This window comes from Triticum dicoccoides, chromosome 2B (genome assembly GCF_002162155.2).
Source record: "Triticum dicoccoides isolate Atlit2015 ecotype Zavitan chromosome 2B, WEW_v2.0, whole genome shotgun sequence".
Taxonomy (NCBI): Eukaryota; Viridiplantae; Streptophyta; class Magnoliopsida; order Poales; family Poaceae; genus Triticum; species Triticum dicoccoides.
In genome coordinates, this window is record NC_041383.1 from 816,323,906 (window position 1) to 816,333,349 (window position 9,444).

The 9,444-nt window shown below is 44.5% G+C and overlaps 1 pseudogene; it reads right to left on the reverse strand.

Moving 5' to 3' along the window:
• Nucleotides 1-5,616: 5,616 nt before the first annotated feature.
• Nucleotides 5,617-7,553, reverse strand: LOC119368988 (annotated as a pseudogene).
• Between the last annotated feature and the right edge of the window lie 1,891 nt (nt 7,554-9,444).

The window sequence follows — 9,444 nt, forward strand, 5'->3', positions numbered from 1 at the left end:
CAATGGCAGAAGACGCGACGGAGGTTTATTTCAGGAGAGCAGCAGGACTCCCGATCCTAATTAGCTCGCTAAGCATCCATCAGACAAAGATGCACAACCGGTTGATTTGGGTATTGTGGTTGATCATCAAACTGGTCACTTGTGCCCCGGGACCATTATATCAGAGGCTGCTGAAGAATCATCCTTCTTGCCGAGCCCATTAGCCTCTTGTAAGCTTTTCCTCTTTGCTTTACCGGTGATTAGTTGATTAATGGCTAGATTACCTGCCAAGCAAAGTACTAAAGCTCAGCGAGAAGATAAACTAGTCGTTTGGTTGTGCCGCTGCAGAACCAGAATCTTGCGAGGACAAGAACACGTCCGTCCTGCTCAAAGCAAGGCATAATTTTTAGTTTGGAGCACGAAAGGTATATCATTAATTCCCCTAATAAGAAAATACTAAGAAGCAGGGTCTAATTAGCAGATGGCATTACAATTGAGTTGGCAGGACCCAGCTTATACCTTGCGGACTCGTCTCCTCCGGCCACTGGTCGAAACGTGGACGCTGTGAGCTCCATCGGCTGACAACGCTTGGCCCCCTCCGGTTCGCCGGCAAAGGAGGATCCGGCCGTGCGCCGTTTGGGGGCCGGCGCGATAAGGGGGAGAGACGGGCGAGCGGCAGCGGCGGAGCCAGGAAAAAACATTTAGGGGGGCCAAATGCGTGTTAGTATTGATAGAAGGGGCCAAGAATCAGTAATCTTCATAAAATTTCTTGAATTCTAAGGAAAATACAGGTATTATACTATACTTCCTGGGTCATGGAGGGAGCCATGGCTCCTGCCAGTCCCCCCCTAGCTCCGCCACTGGCGAGCGGGGGCGGTGGAGACCACATGGGGGACGGCGCACGGCGTTAGTAGAAGCGGCGGCGGCGGCGGCGGCACTGCGGTGCGCTGCGGGAGGGGAAAGGCGGAAGTTGTTGGAGCCGAATCGCTCAGCCCCTTCTTCTTCCTCTCTTCTACCTCACGTAGAACTCTCAAGGAACAGAAGAACTCTGGTTTTGGTGGCCGCTGTATCACACAGCCTGCCGTTTTCTCTCTGTTTTTCTCTTAACCAGACAAACTGAATTACAATGCTTTAAGTAGCTAGCTCACACGCGCTGCCAGGCCACAACATGCCCGTCTCTTGTGCACACGACCTGCTCCACTAACCAACTAATCCATCACCTATTCTTATGGCACTAACACAGCATGCATAACAACTTCCTAGATAACTTGTGCAGCCCGTTGGCTTCAGATCCTTGCATGCAGCAGCTTCTCACTGCACCTTGGAGTCTCACCATGCATGCTCTTCAAACTGAACCACCAGGTGTACGCCTCACGCGTACCTCTGCACAGACACACTACTACATGCAAATACAAAAATAAACATGCAGATACACAGGACATCAAGATTATATCTAACAGAAGCCGTGCTCTGTTTCGGGAAGACAGAGGCAAGAGCCACTGGCCGCTGAATGGCACCTGTAGGATCTGCATATATTTTATCGTTTAGAACTTAAATCCTGTGTGGCCGTATGCATCGTTCTGATGCTGAGGCCGGGATTGCACCCTTTTTTTAAAAAGACAAAAAACTTAAATCCTGTATATTTTGGAAGTTAACAGAAATTTCTTTCATATGTAACGAGACATTCTGCTTCATACCAAAATTTTTACCATGAAATTTAATTTTATAAAATTACTTATCAAAATCTAGAATACGAATCAATGCCATCAAATTCATCGTGGCATATATTTTTGTACTATGCATATTTGGTGAGGTAGATATACATAATTTTATTTATAAACTTGTTCAAAGTTTGTCAAGTTGAATGCATACTGCTAGACACTGCCAAGGCAGTCTTCGGTTTTGTTTCGCCAACGAAATTAGGCCGAAGTCATATCACTATGATTTTAAAAAAAAAATTATTGCATATCACAGTGATTGCCTGCATGGACGCCCGACGCAACGATTCTTCTTTGAGCGGCAATGGTTGATGCAGCCAGGTTTTATGGAGACGGTTTGCCAAATTTTGGCTGTCGGGCAGAGGGCGTCTGCCACATCATACGATCCACTTTGTGATGGAATGGATGTGTGGTAGCATTGCATTAGGTGGCTTCACCATCGCCTTAGGGATGGGGAGCAAACGTTCCCAGCAAGGTTGTCAAAATCGTGATTTTGTTATATGATTCTACGATCTTATGATCCAAAATGACCCCTGTGATTCTGCGAGTATAGTTCATGGAATCTACATTTCTACGATCTTGATAGCTAAGATTCTTTTATCTCTGATCCTACCATCGAAGCTCCAATCCGATTCGAAATAATGGTTCTGGCAACCTTGGTCGAAATAATCTGTTTGGGCAAGACAGACTAGCCAAGAGCCACTGGCCGCTGAATGGCACCTGTAGGATCTGCATATATTTGGTGATGTACATATACATAATTTTATTTATAAACTTGGTCGAAGTTTGTGAAGTTGAATGCATACTACCAGATACTGCCAAGGCAATCTTTGATTTTGTTTTGCCAAACAAATTAAGCCGGATTCATATCACTATGATATTTTTAGAAAAGGTTTAGTACATATCACAGTGATTGCCTGCGTGGATGCCCGACGCGACGATACCTCTTTCAACGGCAATGGTTGTTGCAGCCAGGTTCTATGGAGACGGTTCGCCACATTTTGGGAGTCGGGCAAAGGGCGTCTGCCACATCGTACGGTCCACTTTGTGATGGAATGGATGTGTGGTAGCATTGCATTAGGGCTTCACCATCGCCTTAGGGATAGGGAACAAACTTTCCCGCAAGATTGTCAAAATCGTGATTTTGTTATATGATTCTCCGGCTTTATGATCCAAACTAACCTCTCTGATTCTGCGAGTTTAGTTCATGGAATCTACATTTCTACGATTCTGATAGCTAAGGTTCTTTTATCTACGATCCTACCATCGAAGCTCCAATCCGATCTGAAATAATGATTCTGGCAACCTTGGTTGGCAGTGACCTGAAAGTGAGAAAGGAAAAACTTTCAACAGAGGTGGGTGTCGGTGTCAAAACCGGCAGATCTCGGATAGGGGGTCCCGAGCTGTGGATCTGGGGAACTATGGACGATGAACACGGTGTTTACCCAGGTCAGGCCCTCTCGAAGAGGTAAAACCCTAGGTCCTGCTTGATTGTATTGATGTGTGTAGTAGGGCACAGAGTTGATCTACCTCGAGATCAGGCGAGCTAAACCCTAGGCTAGTAGGGAGGTGATGTTGCTCTAGCCCTAAAGACTAAAACCCTTCGGTTTATATAAGCACTGATAGGATTAGGGTTACATATGGTCGGTTATCAAACCGGGAAGATTACATTGGGTCTTCACTTGGAGGACACACCACGGCTTCTGACCGCACTCGAACCTGATCATATCATGGCCCATCAGTTCGGCCCATATATGATACGCCGGCAGCCCGAGGACCCCTTAGTCCAGGACTCCCTCAGTGGGGACGCTAGAACACTTATATTAAAATTGATTTCAGTCATTTCAAAAAAAGGATTCCCCTCATTTAAGAAAACTCTAGTGACCCGTCTAAAAAACTTATTTTACTGCATTCGGAAAAACTGATCTCACTCATCCAAAATATTTGAGTTCACTCATCTAAAAAAACTGATCTCACTTCAATAAAAAGTTAATAATTCACTCATTTAAAAAACCAAGTTCATTCATATAAAAAAACTGATTTCACTTTGTTCAAAAAAAATTCTAGTCATTTATAAAAAATGATTTCACTCATTTCAATTAATTAAAAAATGATTGAAATACTGAAAATTAGAATAATGTGAAATGTATCCGAGATTCATCTTGTTCTAAAGGTGTCGTCGCCAGGAATTCAAATATATAAGACATTTCAAAAACAGCATTTCAGTTTCAAAGATATGAATGTTTTAAATATCAATAGGAAATTAAAGTGTATGGACTTGGCGTGGGGATAGATCACATGGATGCGTACTATTTTCTATTTGAGTGGGGACAAAAAGTAGTATTGTGAGGCTGCTCACAAGATAAACCAATTGACACATGGAAGAAAAAAACACGGACGCATCTCGAAGCATTCTTTTTGGGTCAGTTGATTTTGTGGCCGTCCGATTCTACTTTAAGATGTGTGTTGTTTTCCTTTTTACTTGTCATTTTGGTGACGTGTTGGGCTGCATGGAACCGATTGACCCCTATTTTGGGTCAGTCGAATTGCTACTTAGGCTCGTTTGTGCTCTTCTGGGTTGTGTTTTTCTTTTTTCTTTTTTCTTTCTTGATCATTTTTTGTTTTTGTGGTTTTTTGGCTAAGTGTAATTATAACATAAAAATACTATATAATATGTGCCAAAATATCATGATTATATGATCATTTTCACATATTACAGTAAAGTGCAATTTCGGTGCGACTTTGTGCGCAATTTTTTGTTATAAACTTTATTTGTTCTTGAAAGAAATACTAACGGCGCTAATTATTTTGATATTGTTTTAGTCTTAACTTTATTTTCATTCTAGGTTAATACCAATGCCACTATTCGTTTGTTCTTAGATTTTGTTTTTGCAAAAGCTCCACTTTCTTATGCTTATTCTTGCATATTTTTAAAAGGCACAATTTAAATGTATATTTTCATGCAAATTTTGTCAGTGTTTGTTTTAGATTGTTTTTTTTTCTGCGGGGTTTGGCTGAGTGTAATTATATACTAAAAATTACTCTATAATATGTGCTATTTTGTGATTATATGATTATTTTTGCATATTACCATAAAATGCAATTTCGGTGTAAAGTTGTGTGCAAGTTTTTTTTCTTCTTAAAGGAAATAAATTATTTCAGTTACTATGTGTAAATTAAAGTATAATGCGAGAATGCACTATTATATGCTTATTCTTTGCATAATTCAAAAAGTGCAATTTCAGTGCAAATTGTGTGAAAGTTTTGCTCTTTCATTTCCTTTCTTCTTAAAGGGTTTCATTCTTTCTTAAAAGACTTCATTATTTTGACTTTGTTTTACTTTTTTTCTGAAAGGGTAAGACCAATGCCACCAATTCATTCTTCCATAGAAAAATTCATATGCTTTTTTAGTTCTTATTTTATTTTTTGATTTTGTTTTAGTTTTCATTTATTTTCTTTTGTAAGGGTACTATCGATGTCACTAATCCATTACTTTTGAGAAAACACTTTTTTGTGTGGAAATATCACTATAGTATGCTCAATTTTGCGTAGTAATTATACATTTTCCAAATATATGCATGCGTAAACTTTGTGCAAATTTTGTCCTTTTAAATTTTCTTTCTTCTTAAAGGGTAGAATCAATGCTATTAATTCATTCATTCTTATCAGGTTCATTATTTTCATTTTGTTTTTTATTTCATTTTATTTTTCTTGAAGGATAATACTTGTGCCACTAATTTCATTCTTTTTTAGAGAACTTCATTATTTCTAATATTTTTATTTTCTTCGAAAAGGGGGTATCCCCATCGATCCTTTGCATCAATTGCTTCGTTGCACATAACCATCTATACTTGCTGCAAATAAATGATTTATCATATTCATAGTTTCTGCACAAATTAAATGCACAAATGGATACAGATTTTCCATCCAGAAAGATAATATTGCGCCAGACGCAACGAACGAGCACTAGCGGAATCCATTACACATACTGTCAAAGATCTTGTTGATAGTTGGAAGGGTGCAAAGGGAAGATAGATTATAACCCGAGGGGGCTGGAGCAGCATGGTAGGGAGACGGAGCCGGAGTCCAGTGAACATTGACGGGTGCGTGCTGAGGCAGCGGGGGGTAGCCAACACAGGCACCTCCTCCTCCTTGTGCCTGATGCTGATAGTAGGAGCCGTGGTCATAAGTTTGAGTTGAGAGTGGAACTGCGCTAGGTGCTGCTACGTGATTTGTGCGAACTTGTCTGATGAAGTTGAGGTCTGTGATGCAGTCGTTGATCTTTCTATTAACCCCATCTAATTCAGCGGCCTTCCGGCTACGGGAGAATACAAATATTTTTTTTAGAAAAGAAGGATGACCCCGGCCTCTGCATCTGGGAGATGCATACGGCCACTTTATTGATTATTCTCGAGGACCTTACAAAGTTTTACAACAATAAGCCTGAATCCACCATCATGGCAACACATGCCACTACTCCTATCCAAAATGATGAAGGGGTGCTAGCTGGGCCACTACCCAAACCACTCACCTAAGCCTAACATAAAAAAGCCGGAAACCAAAACATATTCGGAAGCCCCAGCCGAGCCACATACTGGGTCTGGGGCACAATCCGGTCAGACGCACTCGTGTGTCGTCGCCACCATCTTTCGCAGGTCCGTCTTCAGATCATATTGAGGCTTTTGCCTTGTCTGGCCACTCTGCCATCGACGTCACCATGACGCCAGACAGCAACCTCCTCCTGCGCGAGTCCATCTCCGTGCATCGGGCGGCGAGCCTCCACAGCGCCATGCCGCCGATCCTCGCCGCCATCAATGAATGAGATGAAGTACCGCTCCACCACGGCATGTACAGGGTGAGGAAGGGCGAGGTCCCCATCGGAGACACGGCCGGAAGGGCCGCCACCAGGAACCAGACAAGCTCGCAATACACACCCAGCATCCCATGCCCAAGTCGGCGCCTTCAAGAAGGTGACGACGCTGTGGTGCCGCCGCCGCTTAGCCACCGGGGCTAGGGTTTTCACCCGGGCGCAGGGGAAGGGGGAGGCAGGGGATGTTTAGCCTCGGCGCCGCCACCAAGGAGGGAATGGCATCCGGGATGCCATCGGCGCCGTGACCGCCACCGGCGGCCAAGGGTTTCCCCCGGCCAAGCATCCTGCCGCCACCTCCGAGCCAGCCACCACATCCGCAGGCGCTAGTACGCCGGAGATCCAGGACGGCCGGAGGTCATGCATCACGAGCACTAGAGTTGACCTATTTGAGCCTCAGGTTTCGGCCTGACCCCCGCGTCGCCTAGCTCTGGCGACACGGGGGTAGAAACCCTAGCGCCGCCATAGTCCCCGCCTCCTCCCCCACCTGTCTCGCCGCCGCCAGAGGGTGCCCGCCGGCGAAGCCCTGGCCGGCCCCGAGGAAGGCGGCGGCGGGGCGCTATCCCTGGCCAGTCTGGCGCGTCAAGAGGGGAGATCCGCCGGCGCCCTCTGGAGCCTGGGATCTGTGCACCTGGCTGCGCGTCCGACGCCTGGCGCGCGCCCTTGGCTGCGCGCCGATGGGGTTGGGCGCGGCCACGGCTGCGGGGATTCCCCGGGATGGTGGCGGAGGGGACCGCTCCCTTTACAGTCTGGCAGGACTGGATGAGCGTCAACGCTTCGTCGAGGGTCTCCTTGAGCCTCCTCATCACTGTCTCCGTCTCCTCGTCGTTCGCCGCCGGGTATTTTTAGTTGGGCAGTACGTTGGCCAGAGTGCACGAGCGTTGAGCGAGCTCCCGGCACTTCTTGTTTTGTTGTGACGTCTCCGCGGCCTTTGCAATCAGTTGCACCATCGTTAGGATCATGCCCACCAGGCTCACTGGGTCGACCATCTCGAGGCGATCAACCTAGGGCATGTACAATGGTGCTATCTTAGGAGTGCCATGTAGGATAAATGATGAGGTGGAGGAGAGAGAACTCATAAGAAAAGGCTTGTCTTCTCTTATTTAAAAGAAGGCAAGAGATAATCTCTTAACACAATATGTCTCACCACATTTTTAGGAATGGCTAGTTATTAAACATAAGTCTAAGAGATGATCCATTATAGACATTGTTTTTTGTCATCTCTAAATTACATGCAAGATTTAAGATAAAACTATCTTATCCACCATTGTACATGCCCTTAGGTTAGCAAGACCTCGAGGAAGAGGTATAAAACCACGAGAAAGGTGTAACAGCTCCCGGATGCCCCAGCACCCTCATAAACGGTATATTCGTGAAAAACAAAAAAAAATTCTAAAACTTTCATAGATCAAAGACCTTGCAAAGTTTAAGCAACAAATAACCTTTGTGGAGCCCTCACAAACAAAAACAAAATAACAGCTCAATATTGTATATAAACTTTGAACAATTATTTTGCTTTTTCAGGTGAGGGCTCCTCGAATGTTATTTTTAACTAAAACTATCAAGATCATCAAAAGTTTGATCATGTTTGATTTTTAAAAAAAAATTAATGTTCATAGATGGTGCAGGCCATAGGGGCACCCGGGTGCTGAAAATTCTGTCTCGTAGAACCACCAATGAGAAGTACATAAGGAGCGAGACACATACCTCGCTGTGCTCCACGAGGGTCGGGGTGTGGGCGGTCGCCTACCTCGCTGCCGAGGGGTAGTAATCAGCACTCTGAACACATAAAAATAACGGAAAAGCTAAAATCCTGCCGATTGGCAGTTTGCAACAGATTCAGACGACATCAGATAGCGTTGAATCATGATCGGGCGGTGGTCATTCTGCATGATGTCGGTTGTCGCTCCCGTGGTCCTCCGCCTCATGCATGCATGTCGCTTTCGGTCTCTGCCTCCAGATTTGTTGTTTAGTCTGTGTGGTCCCGTGGTCTCCTAGCCTGCTAAGCATTCATTGACTCCCGATTCAAAGCGACCCCGTGACCCAGCCCACTTTACAGTTGCATCAACGCCATGCATTAGTGCTTCGTTAATTACGTACATGGATAATTAGCTAGCAATGCATGCATGAAGCATGCCACCAGCCCACCACTGTACGAAATTGAATTCATGCAAAGAAAGTATACGTAAATGAAGATGTTCTGAAGGCAGGCATGCATGTGCGTACACGTACGTGATCCTTTCGTTGATGATGCACGAGCATATTTGAAACGAAATTATTTGTCTGACATAGATATTGCGCGGAGCTTGGGGCGTATTTATGCATGCATGACGTCAGGTCAGACCATGTTGATCGAGATCTGTTTCGGCGATTTGGCGTGTGTGGGCTCGATCAATTTTTTTAGTTGCATGCTGAGTTAAGATGATCACGTACACGCGCCGAGTCTCTCGTGAGTGTGCCGCCATGCGTGCGAAACAAGCCGCACTGCCACCGCACCTCGACCTGCGCCGCTTCCTTTCTGCCATGCCTGCGACCGTACCTATGCCCCATTACATTTTTAAAGAAACTTTTGTGTAAACAGTATGGTAATTTAGTACGTATTACAGACTTAATAATTTACGTGCAAAACACCATGATAACAATTATCCTGCAAAAAAAGTTGTTCAAAAACATACCCGGGTAATTTTCTATGTAAATAACATGGTAACATGTGCACAACAGAGTTGATAACTCACATACAAATACTACGATAGCATTTTTTTACCACGGGGCTAAATTTGTTGGATTATACACCCTTGATAACTCCTGTGTAGAACGCATGATAATATATGCATAACAGAGTTGATAACTGACGTATAGACTTTGTGAAATATACCCCCA